This window comes from Dendrobates tinctorius, unplaced genomic scaffold (assembly GCF_039654945.1).
Source record: "Dendrobates tinctorius isolate UK_male_01 unplaced genomic scaffold, ASM3965494v1 ptg000125l, whole genome shotgun sequence".
In the NCBI taxonomy this organism is placed as follows: domain Eukaryota; kingdom Metazoa; phylum Chordata; class Amphibia; order Anura; family Dendrobatidae; genus Dendrobates; species Dendrobates tinctorius.
Window position 1 is genome coordinate 12,406,675 of NW_027361793.1, and position 20,441 is coordinate 12,427,115.

Here is a 20,441-nt window from a genome sequence, read left to right on the forward strand (position 1 = left end):
AAACCCATACAAAAGCCTTCATCAATAATCTGAAAAATACGCTCTTTGATGTTAAGAGAAGGATTCTCTAAAATACGTTTGTAAATCATGGGGTCATTAAGCATATTTTCAACCCAGTTCACATAATCATCCCTATTCATAAGGACAATCGATCCACCCTTATCTGAATTCTTTATTATAATATTATCATTTGCCTTCAGTTCTAACAATGCTTTTTTCAGGGACGGCCTCAAGTTACTGCAGGCACAATTCACACCATGCGTTTTTTCAGATAATAGTCTAAGATCATTTTCAACAGCACTTTGAAAGCACCAAAAAATGTAGTTTATATCATGGAATGTGTTTCATGCTGACTAAAATATGTGGGTAGCACAAAACGCACCTTAAAAACTAGGATTAGAGAGCACATTCTCGATATAGAAAATGCTAATATGAATAGAAACATATCGCAGCTCTCCCGACATTTTATTGAGACTCATAGTAAAAAACTGGACTCATTAAAAGTATATGGGATTGAGAAAGTCCACAATCGGATTAGAGGTGGGGACTTAGAACCTGTGCTTAGGAATAGGGAGGCGTGGTGGATGTTCAAATTAAACACCAGCATGCCACGAGGCTTGAATAAAAGAAAAGACACCATGCTCTTTTATTAGACTAGCACTTATCAACCCTTTCCTTTTTGAAATATCTATTTTATTACATTTATAATGAATCCTCATGTTCTGATTAAATATATATTAAAATATGTGGGAATATGGTAGTTTTTTGCAAGGTTTTTCATAGGGTATTTTTTGTGCATAGAACTGTATTTTCATGCCGTTTTTCGAATCTGCATGTTTAAAATCTAAAATCTTCGACATAATTTTGTGTTGCTTAGTTATTTAGGAAATACTTCATTTATTTGGGAAAGTCTATGATAATCTTTCTATATATGCATTAGAAAGGTTTTTTTCAGTGCATGAAGGGGAAATATAATAACCAAATGCTCCCCCCCCCCTTTTTTGGGTTGCAGATATAAACTAAAAATTAAATATAACGAAAAAAAAATTTACTTTTTTTTTTTTTTTTTTGTGCAAATTGAAGTTTTCCATCTTTCTGTCTTGAGAAAGTTTATGATAACGACTTTTCAAAAAATGTATCAGAACGGATTTTTTATGATTGGTGTATGATGGGGAATAAAAGAATTAAATGTTTTTTTGGCTGTGTATATAAATAAAAAAATCATATACACTGAAAAAAATTATTTAGAACAGTGCAAATTGGAGTTTTCTATCTCCTCTTTAAACGAATATATTATGGCTGTGTGCACATTTGGTGCGCTAATTGAAATAGTCCCTGGAAAAAAAATCTTTCCAATCTTGGATTTTTTTTTTTCTTTGTATACATGTGTATACTAAAAAATGGTTTGTTGTGCTAAAATTAACATTGCACAAAAAAAGAAATAAAAATTTGACATGTAATTGAAAACCGCATGCATTTTGAAAAAATTGTATATATGTGAATTTTACTGTTGTGAATGGTTGCAACATTGAGATCTGTTATGTTTCTCTTCTATTTCAGAAGTTTGCTTCATTCTTTCATGGATAATAACAAGAGAATAATGAATAAAAATTAAGAAATAAAAAAAAAAAAAATAAAATACTACTGAAGGCGATAATATTGTATCTTAATGAATCAAACTGTTATATTTAATTGTGATTGTTAGTTTTTTCTCTATTTGTTTTATATTTGTTTTAATTAATTATTTAACCGGTGTGTAGACCGGATAGAGTATATAAGATCTACCCATGGACAAAGCTGCGTATCATGATTAAGAGTGCCTAGCCACTCGAAACGCGTAGATCGATCGCATGCCTTGTAACTCATGCTGGCTTTTAAACCTCATTTCTACTGAGTGAATAAAGAATATTTTTCACTACATCGTTGAGCTGGACAAAGTTTTTTCTCATTGCCTTGTATCCAGAAACTGTGTAGTCTAAAAATACCTGATAAATTGTTAACATTTCTGTTTCCTCAAACCTTTCGCTCTAAAACATTGCAAAGAAAACATAGTAACATAGTAACATAGTTATTAAGGTTGAAGGGAGACTTTAAGTCCATCTAGTTCAACCCATATCCTATCCTAACATGTTGATCCAGAGGAAGGCAAAAAAAACCCATGTGGCAACAGTAAGCTTCACACTGGGGAAAAAAATTCCTTCCCGACTCCACATACGGCAATCAGACTAGCTCCCTGGATCAACGCAATATTAAGGAAACTAGTGTATATACCCTGTAATATTATACTTTCCAAGAAAGGCATCCAGTCCCTTCTTAAATTTTAGTAGGGAATCACTCATTACAACATCATATGGCAGAGAGTTCCATAGTCTCACTGCTCTTACAGTAAAGAATCCGCGTCTGTGAGTATGCTTAAACCTTCTTTCCTCCAGACGTAGAGTATGCCCCCTTGTCCCCATCACAGGTCTAAGAGTAAAAAGATCATTAGATAGGTCTTTGTATTGTCCCCGCATATATTTATACATTGTAATAAGATCACCCCGAAGCCTCCGATTCTCCAAACTAAATAACCCCAAGTGTAATAACCTGTCTTGGTATTGCAGACCCCCCTGGTTCGCTAATAACCTTGGTCGCTCTTCTCTGCACCCGCTCCAGTTCAGCTATATCTTTCTTATACACCGAAGACCAGAACTGTACACAGTATTCTAAGTGTGGTCGCACTAGTGACTTATATAGAGGTAAAATTATTTTCTCCTCATGAGCATCTATGCCTCTTTTAATGCATCCCATTATTTTATTTGCCTTTGCAGCAGCTGCCTGACACTGGCCGCTAAATGTGAGTTTGTTGTCCACCCATACACCCAGGTCTTTTTCAGTGCCAGTTTTGCCCAGTGTTTTGCAATTAAGCACATAATTATACATCTTGTTCGTTCTACCCAAGTGCATGACCTTACATTTATCCCCATTAAAGCTCATTTGCCATTTATCAGCCCAAGCTTCTAGTTTACATAAATCCTCCTGTAATATAAAATTGTCCTCCTCTGTATTGATTACCCTGCAGAGTTTAGTGTCATCTGCAAATATTGAAATTCTACTCTCTATGCCCCCTACAAGGTCATTAATAAATATGTTAAAAAGAAGCGGGCCCAAAACTGACCCCTTTGGTACCCCACTGCTAACTGTGACCCAGTCCGAGTGTGCTCCATTAATAACCACCCTTTGTTTCCTATCCCTGAGCCAGCTCTTAACCCACCTACACATATTTTCCCCTATCCCCATTGTTCTCATTTTATGTTTCAACCTTTTGTGTGGCACCGTATCAAAAGCTTTTGAAAAGTCCATGTACACCACGTCCACTGAATTCCCTTGGTCCAGTCCGGAACTTACCTCTTCATAAAAGCTTATCAGATTAGACTGACAGGAACGGTCCCTTGTAAACCCATGCTGATATTGGGTCATAAGGTTATTCTTCCCCAGATACTCCAGTATAGTATCTCTTAGAAAAACCCAGGATTTTACCCACAGTTGAGGTTAAACTTACTGGCCTATAATTTCCAAGTTCAGTTTTTGTCCCCTTTTTGAATATTGGCACCACATTTGCTATACGCCAGTCGTGTGGTACAGACCCTGTTATTATAGAATCTTTAAAGATTAAAAATAATGGTCTATCTATGACTGTGCTTAATTCCTGCAGTACTCGGGGGTGTATCCCATCCGGGCCCGGGGATTTGTCAATTTTAGTGATTTTTAGACGCCGCCGTACTTCCTGCTGGGTTAAGCAGGTGACATTTAACGGAGAATTTTTATCCCTGATCACGTTATCCGTCATGGGATTTTCTTGTGTAAATACGGTTGAAAAAAAGTCATTTAGCATATTGGCTTTTTCCTCATCCTCATCCACCATTTCACCCAGACTATTTTTAAGGGGGCCAACACTATCATTTTTTAGCTTCTTACTATTTATGTAGTTAAAGAATATTTTGGGATTATTTTTACTTTTTCTGGCAATGAGTCTCTCTGTCTCAATCTTAGCTGTCTTGATTTGCTTTTTACAGAATTTATTTAATCTTCTGTATTTAGTTAATGCCTCATCACTACCTACTTGCTTTAATTCTCTAAATGCTTTATTTTTATCTCTTATTGCACCCCTTACAGCTCTATTTAGCCATAGTGGTTTCCTCCTATTTCTAGCATGTTTATTCCCATATGGTATATATTGTGCACAGGTCCTATTCAGGATGCTAATAAACGTCTCCCATTTTCTTTGTGTATTTTTATGTCTCAGGATATTGTCCCAGTTAATTGCACCAAGCTCATCTCTCATCCGTTGGAAATTTGCCTTCCTGAAGTTAAGTGTCCTTGTAATCCCTCTACTACACATCTTATTAAAGGATACATGAAAACTTATTAATTTGAGATCACTATTACCCAAGTGACCCCCAACCCTTACATTTGATATGCGGTCTGGCCTGTTGGTTAATATTAGGTCTAGCAGTGCCCCCCCTCTTGTTGGGTCCTGAACCAGTTGTGAAAGGTAATTGTCTCTCATAGTAGTCAAAAACCTATTACCTTTGCTGGAACTGCAGGTTTCGGTTCCCCAATGTATTTCAGGGTAGTTGAAGTCCCCCATAATAATGACTTCTCCTTGAGTCGCAGCTTCATCTATTTGCTTTATGAGGATATTCTCTGTTGCTTCCATTATTTTTGGAGACTTATAACAAACCCCTATCAGTAATTTATTATTTTTCCCCCCTCCCCTTATCTCTACCCACAGGGACTCTACATTTTCAATAGATTCATATATATTATCACGAAGGATGGGTTTTAAGGATGATTTTACATATAAACACACACCTCCCCCTCGCTTATTTGTTCGGTCATTTCTGAACAGACTATAGCCCTGTAAATTAACCGCCCAGTCGTGGCTCTCATCCAGCCATGTCTCAGATATCCCCACCATGTCATAATTATGCTCCAACATTAACTCCAATTCCTCCATTTTGTTGGCGAGGCTTCTGGCATTAGTATACATGCACTTTATGTATCTCTCTGTACCTCTATTCTTTCTCAAATTATTAACTGTTCTAACCCCACCCCCCATGCCACCCCCACCCCCAATGTCATTATTTGTGCCCAGGTATCTATCTGCACTGTCTTCCCCTCCTATAAAAGGAATACCCTCCCCCCTATCCCTAGTTTAAACACTCCTCCAACCTTCTAGCCATTTTCTCCCCCAGCACAGCTGCACCCTCCCCATTGAGGTGCAGCCCGTCCCTAGCGTAGAACCTGTAGCCAACTGAGTAGTCGGCCCAGTTCTGCAGGAACCCAAACCCCTCCTTCCTACACCAATTCCTGAGCCACTTATTAACCTCCCTAATCTCCCGTTGCCTCTCTGGTGTGGCACGTGGTACAGGAAGTATTTCCGAAAATACCACCTTGGAGGTCCTTGCTTTAAGCTTACAGCCTAATTCCCTGAAATCATCTTTAAGGACCTTCCACCTACCTCTAACTTTGTCATTTGTGCCAATGTGCACCATGACTGCTGGATCCTCACCAGCCCCTCCCAGTAATCTGTCAACCCGATCAGCGATGTGTCGGACTCGAGCGCCAGGTAGGCAGCACACCGTTCGACGATCCCTGTCTTTGTGACAGATTGCCCTATCTGTTCCCCTAATAATTGAGTCTCCCACTACCAGAACCTGTCTGGCCTGCCCTGCTCTCCTATTTCCCCCCTTACTGGAGCAGACACTCCTCTGGCTTTCAGAGGAAATGCCTTGCTGCAGCAGTGCTACTCCTGCACTAACACTCCCCTCATCTGCCAACTTAGCAAACTTATTGGGGAGTGCCAGATCAGGACTAGCCTCCCTTGTGCTCTTCCCTCTACCCCGCCTTCTAACTGTCACCCAGCTAGCTGCTACATTGTCCTGCAGCTCCAACCTAGCATCCCCCCCTCCTCTATCCCATTGAGCGTCTGCTCAGTGAGCAGAAGACTCCTTTCCATATTGTCTATGGATCTCAGTGTTGCCAGCTGCACATTTAGATCCAGTATCTGGGCTTCCAAATGCACAACGTGCTCACATCTCGCACAGCAGTATGCACCCTCGACCGGCTGTTCAAGGATTTCATACATGCGGCAAGACGTGCACTGGATGGCATTGGCAATAGTGGAACACATCCTAATGGGGATTGCACCAGACAATAAGATAAGCAAAAATAAATTTAAAAAAAAAAAAAGTATTAATATAATATAACGGCAATTTAGTAAGACCTCCCTTGGAAACTCCCTGAATCTAAAGTCACTGAATCTCAAGTCACACACTTACCACAGTTCGCACTTACGCTCAGGTCACACTCGCTCAGGCAGAAGATTTAAAAGAGTTTTTTTTTTTTTTTCCCCCCCTTTTACCAGCACACCACCTTGCTGCTCAATGCACTTCCAAAAGGAGTTGAGCCCCAACCAGCTGCCCCTTATAAACCCTTAATTACTGTATGAACTCCCACAATTAACCACTTGTGAAAATAGTTACACCTCAAGATTTAAATGCAATATAGTTAACCCTTAAAAACACATAGTAAAATAAGAGATTAACCCTGTAGAGAGAAAAAATAGGTTAAACAAGCCCCCAAGCCCCCCCAAAATTGGACAGGTAGAAAGCACTCAGCAACCTACAATTCAGCAACTCACACAGGTATTTGTTATAGGTTTTCCAAATACCTCTTCACTGAATCTCAAGTCACACACTTACCACAGTTTGCACTTACGCTCAGGTCACACTCGCTCAGGCAGAAGATTTAAAAGAGTTTTTTGTTTTGTTTGTTTGTTTTTTCCCCTTTTACCAGCACACCACCTTGCTGCTCAATGCACTTCCAAAAAAGAAATGTAGTGACATTGGTAAAACAATAATAACTAAAAAGTGACAATAGACCTCGGATCTCACAGATATCTGTACAAATCAAAGCAGTTACCATTCAAGTAATTCTCTTTCTACCTTAACAAATTTTAACAACTAACCTTATAATTATAGTATGCAGAACAAAACTAGTTTATCCAATTCTCTAATTTCACAACATATATATATATATATATATATATAATGCATTCAAAAATTTTAACCACATGCTAGTACGCCACCTGCCGGCAAATCATACACACTACAAAAGACAATGAATTTAAAACTGGTACTGACATCAAATACTGTGAATCCTTGACACCAAAACAATTCACAATTTATCTATCCATATGCCAGCCTGATTTGTAGAGGTGAAAAATCTACACCTGTGTAGGGTTGGTGGGGCGAGCTGGGGAGGTGGTCCCTCTTCTTACCGCGCAGAGACGAAACAGACGAAATGGAGGCAGATTCTGGGTGCAACAGGTCCAAGTTTATTTTCGCTCGCCGTCCGCCTGACGGCCCTCGCAGCACATCGCCATATCTCTCTCTCTCGGCCCTTCGTATCCAGAGCCACTTCACAATACAGCACCTCACTCATGGCCCTCTGTATCCAGAGCCGCTTCACACACCGTGTTTCTCGCCTGGGACGTATATATACGTCCTGTCCTTTTTCCTTTCCTGACGCACTGACAGCTTCCGACACTGTGGCTGCCCTAGGCCTAATCACCAACAGTCCTTTCACTGGTCAAAAGTCGTTCTTTACACGGTATGCCTATTCTCTTTAACTCGTCTCTGTTGCGGTATATCTGTCAGGACCACCCCTTTGACGTTCTCTCTCCTCAGTCCCCCTGGTCTGGATTCTCCTCACAGCGCACAGACTGTAGCAGTCCTCCTGTCACTGGAGCTCCCCCTGGGGACTGGAACCTTCTGGAACCCTCCCTCAGTATTTATAGCTCTCCCGATCCCCTGTCACTGTAACCCCGCCCCCATGACCAACGGTTTCTAAAGCCCTAAGCTGATGTCAAGTCCTTTGCTCACACTCCTCCCTGCCTTCTAATGGTCAACCCAAGGTACTGCACGTCCACTACACTTTCCTGGCTGTTTTCCCACTGTAATAACTGACACCTACCTACACTGTGCAAACCTTTCCTTCTTCACTCTGACTAGTCCGTCCGTCCGGTCACCTTCCCTACACTCCCCCTTCCTTTGTCCATTGTCGTCCTCGATAATCGTCATCCCTGCCTTCATCGTTCTGAAGCTGCACCCACACTCTGTCGGACCAGCTGTTGGGCCAATCCCACTATCTGCGGGGGGCCGAACCATACTGGGAGCACTATGCTCTGAGCAGCCTACTGCTACTCACCAGCGCGCACGCCACATGACATCTTTCAAATTGGGCTAGGTACACCCATATTCTCTCTATGACGTGTACCTTCCCCTACTCTCCCCTACTGTCACCTTCCACTATTCGATATGCCATGATCGAGGTCTTATACCTTCCAGATCATTACCAGCGCCCGCCTTCCTCCTTCAGGGGTGTCCGTGGTGTTGGGGACCTCACCTAGGACGGCTGTCTCTCTCACGTCTTCCAACTCATTTACCCTTCTTTCAATTACATGTCATGGTCGGCGTCCCTGTCTCCCAGACCTCCGCAACTCTTAGATCCCTACCGGATCTCACACGTTCCTTTGGTCCCGCAGACCTTCCCTTACCCGGACCTGTTGCATTTTCTTGTGCATATTGTACACCAAAACAACTTTACAATATCACAAGCACCCCATTTTTATAATTTTTTTTTCATTTTCTTTTTGCTTTTAAAACCAACATATAACAACATAACATTGCAGATCCTCTTTCTTCCTCCCCCCCTTCCTTGGACCTGGACACTCCTCCACTTTTTCATATCCCCGTTCTGTCAGGCAAACATATTTTCGCATACTTTCCATATAAAGAACATAAAAAGGAGAAAGAAAGAGAGAGAATAGTTGCATCAGATAAACAACAAAAACATTTTTTTTTTTTTCACTCTAAATGCAACTGTCCTTATAACCTGCACAACGGTGCATCGAACTCCTGACAGTCTATCCCACTCTCAATGGACAGAGGTGAGGGCTCCACAGCCGTGGAACCCCTGGGGGAACCGAGAGTGTCCATATCAGTCCTTTTTTTCACGGGGGTCCGCTTTGCTCGGGCTCCGTCAGTACTGCCACCGCATAATACCCACGGGGGCAGTACTCTTTATAGTAGGAGACGAAGTCCCCTTCCTTCAGGGCCCGGCCATGACGTATGGATGCTACATTCACGTACACTTTTTGGCCAGACTGGTCACGAATGAAACCGTACCCCCTGTCCGTGTTGGTGTACACCAGCCGCCCCCGGACTCTTTCCACCGCCATGCCAGCCTCCCCTTTTGAGTGAAGCAGGCTCCATACCTCCTGCTCCCGGATCTTCTTTTGTTTAATCACCTCCACAACCCAGACAGAGGGTGTCGCGCCAGTCCCAGAGTCCGGTGGGTGGGACCTTGACGAGAAAGGGCGTGGATCAGAGGCGGCCGATGATTTCTGCGGCTCAGCAGCCGATGGGGCCGGGTGGCGGATGGGAGCAGCCGTGTTTCCAGGGGGCTGGTCCACAGGGCCTGTTACACAGGCCACAGCCGGTTCTAATGCAGGCATAACCGCGGCCGCAGGCTAGGCCGCATCCAAAACTTCCAGCAGAGCCGGAGTGACAGCCGGTTCGGGTGATGGCGGTTTTTCCGGCCGAGAGAGCACAGACGCATCTTCTGTCAACAAGCTCCGCCCTGGTGACTCCGGGAGGGATGGCTCAGGGACGGGGGCAGGGGCCTCTCTCAACTCCGCGTATATCATAGGGCCCTCTGCAGCCCGACCTTCCGGTATGCTGGAGACCGCGTGCTGTGGCAGAATGGTGCGGGCCGCTTGCGGAGGCACTGGTGGTGCCGGAGGTACTCACCTTCCCCGGCACTGCAGCCTCCATCACATCAACACGCGGCTTCCCCTGTAGCCTCCGTCCCTCGCTCCACTGTCCTGCGGGCCTTTCCCCCAGACTCGGGGGCTCCGCTGAGAAGTCCTCTGCCGGTATTGGTGGCGGCCGCTCTCGCTGACTCCGCTCAGGCTCCGCTCCCCAGCCCAGCATCCCGCTACCTGCCCGTGGTCCTGAGGGCGACTTCTGGCACAGCTCCATCCCCTGCCGCCACTGCCACTCTAGGCAGCCGAGGCCCCGACACCCACAGTGTCTCATACCGTCCGTGGGGCAGCAATCAAATGGCGCCAGACAGCCGCAGCCAAGTCCTTCTGTGCCACTCCTCCTGCTGGGTGGGGGCGCTAACAGGCCTCTCCACCCATCTGCCAGGGTCCAGTACATGGGAGCGTCGGCCTCCGGGCACATACTGTTGCCCACGGGGGTACGTTGGAGGGGGCCCCAGTCCATTCAACACGGCTGTAAACACCTGGACCTCTCCCCTGCGCTGTAGCAATGCCGCCATCTTGCACAGCACCTGGTACCGCCCGGATCTTCTGTCAGCACCATGAAGTCACCACAGCGCTCCCAATTTGTAATCCACAGCTAAGCCAGTTGTAATCCACAGGTGTGTTCACTCCATGCAGCATAGTCCAAACCCCTTTCCATTACTTGAGGCAGCCCTGCCGCAGAAGATGGGGTATTAGCGGCGGCGATCCTGCCGACTACGCCAAATGTAGGGTTGGTGGGGCGAGCTGGGGGGGTGGTCCCTCTTCTTACCGCGCACAGACGAAACGGAGGCAGATTCTGGGTGCAACAGGTCCAAGTTTATTTTCGCTCGCCGTCTGCCTGACGGCCCTCGCAGCACATCGCCATATCTCTCTCTCGGCCCTTCGTATCCAGAGCCGCTTCACAATACAGCACAGTACCTCACTCATGGCCCTCTGTATCCAGAGCTGCTTCACACACCATGTTTCTCGCCTGGGACGTATATATACGTCCTGTCCTTTTTCCTTGCCTGACGCACTGACAGCTTCCGACACTGTGGCTGCCCTAGGCCTAATCACCAACAGTCCTTTCACTGGTCAAACGTTGTTCTTTACACGGTATGTCTATTCTCTTTAACTCGTCTCTGTTGCGGTATATCTGTCAGGACCACCCCCCTGACGTTCTCTCTCCTCAGTCCCCCTGGTCTGGATTCTCCTCACAGCGCACAGACTGTAGCAGTCCTCCTGTCACTGGAGCTCCCCCTGGGGACTGGAACTTTCTGGAACCCTCCCTCAGTATTTATAGCTCTCCCGGTCCCCTGTCACTGTAACCCCGCCCCCCATGTCCAACGGTTTCTAAAGCCCTAAGCTGATGTCAAGTCCTTTGCTCACACTCCTCCCTGCCTTCTAATGGTCAACCCAAGGTACTGCACGTCCACTACACTTTCCTAGCTGTTTTCCCGCTGTAATAACTGACACCTACCTACACTGTGCAAACCTTTCCTTCTTCACTCTGACTAGTCCGTCCATCAGGTCACCTTCCCTACACCTGGGCAAACCATACTTTTCAGGGAGAGAGCAATCACTCAGTCACATCAACACGGTAATTGTAATTAGTATAATTACCCTTCCACCTGTATAACTTATGAACCTATGCTGCAGCTAAAACACCATCACCTTAGCCAGGTGATGTCCGGTGGGAACCCCGCAAGAAGTCATCAACCACTTAGAGGTTGGAAAATCACTCAGAGTAATCAAGCCCCTACTCCCACTTGCTCACTGGGAGAGACACAGTTCAGACTTCTGCGATCATCGGTCAAGCCGAGAGCAGGACCAGAACCAGAGTGACAGTGAATTTGCTCAGTACGTCTCCCTATCTATATTTTTTCCTTTTCAGGCTGGCTGAGGTAACAATCACGTATGCAAACAACCAAAACATCAAAGCAGAGAGGCAAAGCATATAAGGCAGACAATTAAGGAAATCGTGACCAGGGTGGGTTTTTGGTGCTAGGACTTGTCGTAACGAGATGGACTCTGTCTGAGCTTCTGTCAGAGTGTTAGCACAGAGGAGGAGGTAGATTTGTGTGGGCGTGGTGCCCCACAAACGGCACATGTGTCCCTCCAATCTGGGTTCTGATTTTGGCAGACTGCACATGTCCACCCCTCTGGAGAATACGGAGGTGGTTTGTGTGGTGCAGGTGCTATTATGAATAGCAATACAATAATCAATGTATTCCTTATCCCTTTCACTGTTCTTTTGTTACCAAGGCAACTAGGGCTGGGCTTTTGTCACTTTAGGTGTAGCAAATAGTGGTAATCACCTCTAGATAGGTGGTTGATATTTCAGCAGAAGGGGAAAATAGTAATCACCTCTTTCCTTAAAAATATATATATATGCCGTGTCATTCACGTCACCGGGCCCAGTTTATACCGTGGGCGTATGGCCGGACGTGAGCACCTATATGTGTGTATATATATATATATATATATATTACACCTATAACTTCTTTGACCATCTAAGGTCGGAACCAGGGTGATAGCCCAGTGTGAACACCCCCTTTGTACTCTGCTCTGTATGTTTCTAGTAGCCCTAGTGCAGTATGAAATAGTTTTTAACAGATACTAGACAGATTCTAGACACACCCTCCGAATTGGTTAGACCGGACAATACACACAGACAATTAAGGAATTATATATCTGACCGGGTCCGTAGGCTCAGGACTTTCAAACGTGGTCAGTTTAAGGGTTCAGAGTAGACAGCCAACTATTTCCTCCCAGCCGGACGTGAATACAGAAGGGTAGGTAAGATGATATATTTTCTCACCTGGTCTCGAGCTGCAGCCTCGTCCTGCTGGAAAGACGTCCGTACAGGGGGAGATTTTGTTGCGGCTGTGATCGTCTGGTATCGTCCTGAGCCCCACGTTGGGCGCCAACTGTTGATTTCTATGGATTCTGCCACACTAGGGTGTGGCCCGTCTTAATTGTCTGTGGCCGAATTGGATCTCTGGAAGAGATTTTACGTGCACGGAGAAAAGAATACACAAGACAAGGTGTATCATGTCAATATGATTCTTCTCTATCTTTAATCCAAGGTGTACAGTTTTTAGAACAGAAATCGTGCTGTCTCATTGTGTTACATCATGGGTGCATTTCCAAATTACTGTTTACCCCAAATAGTAAATTAGTATTGATCTCATATGTTCCCATATCGCTACATAATCATTATGTACATAATTATCGTCTTCTAGCCCGATCCACCCTAGTCCACCCAGTATTGCATGAAGCCTAGGTGGGTTATACAATATAGAAACTATTCTCAGAAAATCAGAAGTATCTTAAAGTTACATGATCCCAATATTGAGCAAAGCTTCTATATAGTGGTACAGTTTTGATTCTTGTATATATTCATATGCCATATATTCTCCCCTTAACAGTGTTCTATGGGATTCAGGTCTGGACTCATTGCTGGCCACCTTAGAAGTCTCCAGTGCTTTGTCTCAAACCATTTTCTAGTGCTTTTTGAAGTGTGTTTTGGGTCATTGTCCTGCTGGAAGACCCATGACCTCTGAGGGAGACCCAGCTTTCTCACACTGGGCCCTACATTAAGCTGCAAAATTTGTTGGTAGCCTTCTGACTTCATAATGCCATGCACACGGTCAAGCAGTCCAGTGCCAGAGGCAGCAAAGCAACCCCAAAACATCAGGGAACCTTCACCATGTTTGACTGTAGGGACCGTGTTCTTTTCTTTGAATGCCTCTTTTTTTTTTTCCTATAAACTCTATGTTGATGCCTTTGCCCAAAAAGCTCTACTTTTGTCTCATTTGACCAGAGAACATTCTTCCAAAACGTTTAGGCTTTTTCAGGTAAGTTTTGGCAAACTCAAGCCTGGCTTTTTTATGTCTCGGGGTAAGATGTGGGGTCTTCCTGGGTCTCCTACCATACAGTCCCTTTTCATTCAGACGCCGACGGATAGTACGGGTTGACACTGTTGTACCCTCAGACTGCAGGGCAGCTTGAACTTGTTTGGATGTTAGTCGAGGTTCTTTATCCAACATCCACACAATCTTGCGTTGAAATCTCTTGTCAATTTTTCTTTTCCATCCACATCTAGGGAGGTTAGCCACAGTGCCATGGGCTTTAAACTTCTTGATGACACTGCGCACGGTAAACACAGGAACATTCAGGTCTTTGGAGATGGACTTGTAGCCTTGAGATTGCTCATGCTTCCTCACAATTTGGTTTCTCAAGTCCTCAGACAGTTCTTTGGTCTTTCTTTTCTCCATGCTCAATGTAGTACACACAAGGACACAGGACAGAGGTTGAGTCAAATTTAATCCATGTCAACTGGCTGCAAGTATGATTTAGTTACTTCCAGCACCTGTTAGGTGCCACAGGTAAGTTACAGGTGCTGTTAATTACACAAATTAGAGAAGCATCACATGATTTTTCAAACAGTGCCAATACTTTTGTCCACCCTCTTCTTTATGTTTGGTGTGGAATTATATGCAATTTGGCTTTAGGACAATTATTTTTGTGATTTTTCATTTAAGACAAATTAAATGAAGATAATAATACCAAAGAATTTGATTTGTGTTTGCAATCATTTTCAGGAAGAAACTGAGTATTATCTGACAGAATTGCAGGGGTGTCAATACTTTTGGCCACAACTGTATAAAATACATTATTTCAAACCAACCATGGAAAAAAGTTGCCTTTTCCCCTGTAACTTGATCTAGAAAGTCAGTCTAATTGCATTGGCTAATGATAATAATTGATGTCACAGATACGCTAAATACTCTTGTGTAGTAAACAAGACTCCATTCTCCCTGATAATCACTTAATGGGTATCTTCTTAAAGGTGCAAATCCTCTTTATGTGTAATAAAAAGAAGGCATCAGAGAGACTGTTTAGCAAGGGAAGAATTTAATGCATATTGGTAAAAAAGAACAGGAACCATTATTTAAATCAGAGACAAGGAGAAAAAAAATAAAAGGTAAAGCAAGTGTGCATTCCTTTAGATAAATAAATTTAATGATTATAGTATACACAGGAATTTATTTAAGCCTCTTAATATTATTGTGTGAACATGCGTGCGCACAGGGTTTTTTTTCTTACGTTTTTCAATGTTTTTTACTGAATCTGTTGATAAAATAACATTATAAAGTACATTGTAAAGGCTCAGTCTGTGTACATTATCTTTATTAAAGATAAGTTAACCATACATGCCCAAAATCAAAATGAATATCCAAATAATAGAGTAAGTTCTCATCATAATGGGAGAAAGTGCGGTAAGCATAAACGTGACATATTCTTCTGTAATTATCTTATGTGGCATAAAAGAAAATGTAGTTAAAAAGGAATGTGAACAAAAGTCTGCACAACATGAAAAGTTATCATTAAATTATTAAATGATGCACTATTACCATACGAATTAAAGAAGCAATTCTCTTCCCACCAGTTTTTATCTTTATATATTGCAGTCATATTACATAGCAGTGTGCACTTCCAATTGCTCATTTTGCCTTTCTACACAGCAAATGCCTTTTTTTTTCTGCTCTATGCAGAAACAGGAAGTATCTTGTCCCTGAAGAAATAATTCCTTTCTTCCACTCTTGACCAAGATTCGCCCCTCCCCCGGCAATTGACTTTTCCAGTGACTGTAATTTGGGCACAGAAAATTAACCTCCTGTTTAGAGATCAGTGAACCTGAACTAAACCCGAATTTAAAAGTTTGGGGTTCATACAGGACTCCTAGTGTCGGGTGCTGAACTCCGAACACGGACTGCTTCTGGAAGTCTGTTTTACAGTTCAGGGAGAGAGAAAGATATTTTCCAGCTCCAAAGTTCCCATTGATTTCTATTAAGTCCAGATTTATGTTCATGTTGGGGTACAGTTCTTGTACCAGAACCAACCTTTGGACTAAATTTCGGATGAACCCGAATTCCTGTTTTTATATAGAGCTTAGAAGGATTCATCTAGTCAGTCTCTAATCACGTGATGTCATAGACCTAACGGAAAATAGAATAATTAAGTAGCTTGAAAGGCAAAATGAGCAATTGCAAGTGCACAGTGCTATATAATATATGTAATGACTGCAATATTTTAAGAGGATAAATGTTTTGATGGGATGAGGAGTGCTTCTTTAAGAAGAATAGAACTTGTACCATGGAAAATAAGCTTAAAGATGTTGTTCACATATACCTGAAAAAGTACATGACAGATTTTGCTGGGAATCCATTTTTCACATGTGTGTTAAAACCCTTCATGGCTAAACTCATATTGTGCTTTACTAATTTAACCCCTTAAACCCCAAGGGTGGTTTGCACGTTCATGACCGGGCCAATTTTTACAATTCTGACCACTGTCCCTTTATGAGGTAATAACTCTGAAATGCTTCCATGGATCTTGGTGATTCTGACATTTTCTCGAGACATACTGTACTTCATGTTAGTGGGAAAATTTCATTCAAATAACTTGTGTTTATTTGTGAAAAAAACAAATTTGGTGAAAATTTCGCAATTTTCCACCTTTGAATTTTTATGCCCTTAAATCACAGAGATACGGCACACAAACAACTTAATAAGTAACAGTTCCCACATGTTTACTTTACATCAGCACAATTTTGGAACCAAAATTTTTTTTTTTTTTTTTTTTAGGAAGTTATAAGGGTTAAAAGTTGACCAGAGATTTCTCATTGTTGCAACACCATTTTATTTTTACGGACCACATCACATTTGAAGCCACTTTGAGGGGTCTATATGATAGAAAATACCCAAAAGTGACACTATTCTAAAAACTGCACCCCTCAAGGTGCTCAAAACCACATTCAAAAAGTTTATTAACCCTTCAGGTGCTTCACAGGAATTTTTTGAATATTAAAAAAATGAACATTTAACTTTTTTTCACAAAAAAAATACTTCAGGTTCAATTTTTTTTATTTTACCAAGTGTAAAAGGAGAAATTGGACTGGAAAAGTTATTGTGCAATTTGTCCTGAGTTCGCTGATACCTGATATTTGGGGGAACCACTGTTTCGGCGCATGACAGAGCTCAGAAGGGAAGGAGCGCCGTTTGACTTTTTCAATTAAAAATTGGCTGGAATTCAGATCGGATGCCATGTAACATTTGGAGAGCCCCTGATGTACCTAAACAGTGGAAACCCCCCACAACTGACCCCATTTTGGAAACTTGACCCCCAAGGAACTTCTCTAGTTATGTGGTGAGAACTTTGAACCCACAAGGGCTTCACAGAAGTTTATAACGTACAGCCGTACAATTAAAAAATCATATTTTTCCACAAAAATGATCTTTTCACCAACAATTTTTACTTTCCCAAGGGTAACAGGACCCTAAAAGTTATTGTGCAATTTGTCTTGAGTACGCTGATACCCCATATGTGGGGGTAAATGACTATTTGGGCGCATGGCAGAGCTCGGAAGGGAAGCAGCGCCATTTGACTTTTTTGGTTGGAATTGAGATCGGACACCATGTCGCGTTTTGAAAGCCCCAAATGTACCAAAACAGTGGAAACCCCACACAAATAACACCATTTTGGAAACTAGACCCCCCAAGAAACTTATCTAGATGTGTGGTGAGAACTTTGAACCCCCAAGGGCTTCACAGAAGTTTATAACGTACAGCCGTACAATTAAAAAATCATATTTTTTCCACAAAAATGATCTTTTCACCCTCAATTCTTACTTTTCCAAGGGTAACAGGACCATAAAAGTTATTGTGCAATTTGTCCTGAGTACACTGATACCCCATATGTGGGTGTAAACGACTATTTGGGCGCATGGCAAAGCTCGGAAGGGAAGCAGCGCCATTTGACGTTTTTGGCTGGAATTGAGATCGGACACCATGTCGCATTTGGATAGCCCCTGATGTACCTAAACAGTGGAATCCCCTACAAGTAACCCCATTTTGAAAACTAGACCCCCTAAGGAACTTATCTAGATGTGTGGTGAGCACTTTTAACCCCCCAGTGCTTCACAGAAGTTTATAACGCCCGGGCGTGAAAATAAAAAAAAAAAAATCGTATTTTTTCCACAAACATGATCATTTAGTCTAAATTTTTTTATTTTCCCCAGGGTACCAGGAGAAAATGGACCCCAAACATTGTTGTCCAATTTGTCCTGAGTACAACGATGCCCCATATGTGGGAGAAAACTACTGTATGGGCACACGTCGGGGCTCGGAAGGGAAGTAGTGACGTTTTGGAATGCAGACTTTGATGGAATGGTCTGCGGGTGTCATGTTGCCTTTGGAGAGCCCCTGATGTACCTAAACAGTGGAAACCCACCACAAATGACACCATTTTGGAAACTAGGCCCCCTAAGGAACTTATCTAGATGTGTGGTGAGCACTTTGAACCCCCAAGTGCTTCACAGTAGTTTATAACGCCCCGGCGTGAAAATAAAAAAAACATTTTTTTTCCACCAAAATTATATTTTTGCCCCCAATTTTTTATTTTCCTAAGGGCAACAGGAGAAATTGGACCTCAAAAGTTGTTTTGCAAATTGTCCTGAGTAGGCTGATACCCCATATGTGGGGGTAAAACACTGTTTGGGTGCATGGCAGAGCTTGGACGGGAAGGAGCACCATTTGACTTATTCAATGCAGAATTGGCTGGAATTGAGATCAGACACCATGTTGCACTTGGAGAGCACCTGATGTGCCCAAACAGTGGAAACCCCCCAATTCTAACTCCAACCCTAACCCCAACACACCCCTAGCTTTTACCCTAGCCCTAACCCTAATGGGAAAATGGAAATAAATACATTTTTTTTAATTTTATTATTTTCCCTAATTAAGGGGGTGATAACGGAGGGTTTGATTTACTATTTATGGCGGTTTTTATATTTGGCAGCTGTCACACGCTAAAAGACACTTTTTATTGTAAAAATAGTTTTTGCATCACCACATATTGAGAGCTATAATTTTTCCATACTTTGACCCACTGAGTCATGTGAGGTCTTATTTTTTGCGGGACGAGTTGACGCTTTTATTGGTATCATGATCGGGCACGTGACATTTTTTGATCGCTGTTTATTCCGATTTTTGGGACGCAGACTGAACAAAAACCAGCGTTTCATGAATTTCTTTTGGGGTGCGTTTACACCGTTCCGTGTGCGGTAAAATTGATAAAGCGGTTTTATTCTTCGGGTCAGTATGGTTACAGCGATACCTTGTTTATTTTTTTTTATGTTTTGGCACTTTTATGCAATAAAAACAATTTTATATAAAAAATAATTATTTTTGCATCGCTTTTTTCTGCGAGCTATAACTTTAATTTTTTCTCTGATGATGCTGCATGGTGGCTCGTTTTTTGCGGGACAAGATGATGTTTTCAGCGGTACCATGGATATTTATATGCATCTTTTTGATCGCGCGTTATTGCACTTTTTGTTCGGCGGTAAGATAATAAAACATTTTTTGCTTCGTTTTTTATTTTTATTTTTTAAGGGGTTCGCTAAAGGGGCTAACTAATGGGACAGTTTTATAGGTCAGGTAGTTACGGATGCGACGATATCAAATATGTGTACTTTTATTGGGTTTTTTTTTTTTATTTACAAAAAATGAATTAGGGAATATTTTTTTATTTATTTATCGATTTCTAAAAAAATTATTTTTACACTTTTTTTTAACTTTATTAGGTTGTCCCAGGGGGGACATCACTGTCCTGTGACAGATCAGCGATCTGTCATAGGCAATGAAGAAGACTTCCTCTTGCCTGCGCTTTGTAGGCACTGAGGAAGCCAGCTCCCTGCAGGCCCCCGAAGGTCCCTGTCGCCATCTTGGATTCAGGGACCTGCAGGGAAGGAGACCTCCGCAGCAGCGCTGCACATTGCGCTGCTGTGGGGGTCTCAGGGAAGCATGGAGGGAGCCCCCTCCCTGACGATGCTTCCCCTTAACCCCCGGTACACCCCGATCGTGTTTGATCGCGGTGTGCAAGGAGTTAACGTGTTGGGGCGGTCCGTGACCGCCCCTGACACATTGTGCCGGGTGTCAGCTGTGATAATCAGCTGACACCCGGCCGCGATCAGCGGCGCTCACCACGTGGGCGCCGCTGATCGCTGTGACGTACTATCCTGTCCCTGAGAATTAAGTCCCAGGACACATGGCAATAAGGGGTTAATACTGCAAAAATCTAATTAATTTTTTGTTCAGGAAACCAGCGTTTTTACATGTCTGTTTTTGTCACAATATTTTGTATAAAATTAGCATCAAAATGATCCAAAAGTTCAGCCAAGGAACTTGCTATGGTTGAAAAGGTTTTTTTTCAATGATTAAAATGACAGTACCTTTTTTGCAAAGAAGTCAGAAAGATTATAGAATAAGGTAGAGCTGTGTCAATTGGGGAGAGAAGGATGGGCCAGGTGAAGAGTTATAGAAGGACAAAAATCTGCAAGTTATTGTTTTATTTATTATCCTTTGTGTCATGGTCTCATCAATGACTGTGGTTGAGGGACTCTTTGAGTGACAGTTCAGCCGTTCTATGGGATCTGAAGTATACTGGACTGTCAGTTTTGTGACTGACAGTCAAGTCATTCAATCTGATCCTGGGGCTTGCTGGGCTGTCAGCATTTGAC

The 20,441-nt window shown here is 42.8% G+C and overlaps 1 long non-coding RNA gene across 1 annotated transcript in view; it reads right to left on the minus strand.

Annotated features, from left to right (window-relative positions):
* Nucleotides 1–20,441, minus strand: part of LOC141046988 (uncharacterized) — a 65,569-nt gene that overhangs the window by 32,454 nt on the left and 12,674 nt on the right. The gene's annotated exons all lie outside the window — the stretch shown is intronic.